A 2,064-nucleotide genomic window follows, 5' to 3' on the forward strand; every position below is an offset into this window, starting at 1 on the left:
GAATGCTCATACTACCACACAATTGCACTCATCTCACACGCTAGTAAAGTAATGCTCAAAATTCTCCAAGCCAGGCTTCAGCAATATGTGAACCGTGAACTTCCTGATGTTCAAGCTGGTTTTAGAAAAGGCAGAGGAACCAGAGATCAAATTGCCAACATCTGCTGGATCATAGAAAAAGCAAGAGAGTTCCAGAGAAACATCTATTTCTGCTTTATTTACTATGCCAAAGCCTTTGACTGTGTGGATCACAATAAACTGTGGAAAATTCTGAAAGAGATGGGAATACCAGACCACCTGATCTGCCTCTTGAGAAATTTGTATGCAGGTCAGGAAGCAACAGTTAGAACTGGACATGGAACAACAGACTGGCTCCAAATAGGAAAAGGAGTACATCAAGGCTGTATATTATCACCCTATTTATTTAACTTATATGCAGAATACATCATGAGAAACACTGGGCTGGAAGATACACAAGCTGGAACAAGATTGTCGGGAGAAATATCAATAACCTCAGATATGCAGATGACACCACCCTTATGGCAGAAAGTGAAGAGGAACTAAAAAGCCTCTTGATGAAAGTGAAAGAGGAGAGTGAAGAACTTGGCTTAAAGCTCAACATTCAGAAAACGAAGATCATGGCATCTGGTCCCAGCACTTCATGGGAAATAGATGGGGAAACAGTGGAAACAGTGTCAGACTTTATTTTTCTGGGTTCCAAAATGACTGCGGACAGTGACTGCAGCCATGAAATTAAAAGACGCTTACTCCTTGGAAAGAAAGTTTTGACCAACCTAGATAGCATATTCAAAAGCAGAGACATTACTTTGCCAACAAAGGTTAGTCTAGTCAAGGCTATGGTTTTTCCTGTGGTCATGTATGGATGTGAGAGTTGGGCTGTGAAGAGGGCTGAGCGCTGAAGAATTGACGCTTTTGAACTGTGGTGTTGGAGAAGACTCTTGAGAGTCCCTTGGACTGCAAGGAGTTCCAACCAGTCCATTCTGAAGGAGATCAGCCCTGGGATTTCTTTGGAAGGAATGATGCTGAAGCTGAAACTCCAGTACTTTGGCCACCTCCTGCGAAGAGTTGACTCACTGGAAAAGACTCTGATGCTGGGAGGGATTGGGGGCAGGAGGAGAAGGGGACGACAGAGGACGAGATGGCTGGATGGCAACATTGACTCGATGGACGTGAGTCTCAGTGAACTCCCGGAGTTGGTGATGGACAAGGAGGCCTGGCGTGCTGGGATTCATGGGGTCGCAAAGAATCGGACATGACTGAGTGACTGATCTATTCTGATCTGATATATATAGAGAGATAGTTGGAAAAAGAAAATAGAAAACTGTTTCTATTTATAGACACATGATTGTCTGCATAGAATACCTTGAGGTATCTACCAAAAATTCTTAGAATTTTTAAGGTCAGCAAGGTAATAGGATGAATGATCAACACATAAAAATCAGTTAGATTTCTATTTACTAAAAATAAGCAATTTGAAATAAAATTAAAACTTCAGTATTGTTTATAATTGCTTCAAATAAAATTAAGTATTGATACTTATGTACTAAATATAAACATATATTCCCTATATGATTCAGCAACTATATGCTTGGGCATTTGTCCCTGAGAAATGAAAATTTATGTTCACACAAAAATCTGCATGTAAATGTTCACAGTAGTTTTAATACTGAATAATTGGAAGCAACCTAAATGTCCTTAAATGATGAGTGAATAAAAAAATTGGTGCATTCATACCATGAAATGGTTTACTTCAATATAAAGAAATGAACTATTTGCACAGCAATAATCTTGGTGAATTTCCTGGAAATTTCATTGAGTGAATAAAGCCAGTCTCAAAGGTACAAACTGTATGATTTCATTTATATAACATTCAGTTCAGTTCAGTTCAGTCGCTCAGTCATGTCCAACTCTTTGCGACCCCATGAGTCGCAGCACACCAGGCCTCCCTGTCTATCACCAACTCCTGGAGTTCACTCAGACTCACGTCTATCGAGTCAGTGATGCCATCCAGCCATCTCATCCTCTGTCGTCCCCTTTTCCTCC

Source organism: Bison bison, unplaced genomic scaffold, assembly GCF_000754665.1.
Source record: "Bison bison bison isolate TAMUID 2011002044 unplaced genomic scaffold, Bison_UMD1.0 scf7180017864254, whole genome shotgun sequence".
Taxonomy (NCBI): domain Eukaryota; kingdom Metazoa; phylum Chordata; class Mammalia; order Artiodactyla; family Bovidae; genus Bison; species Bison bison.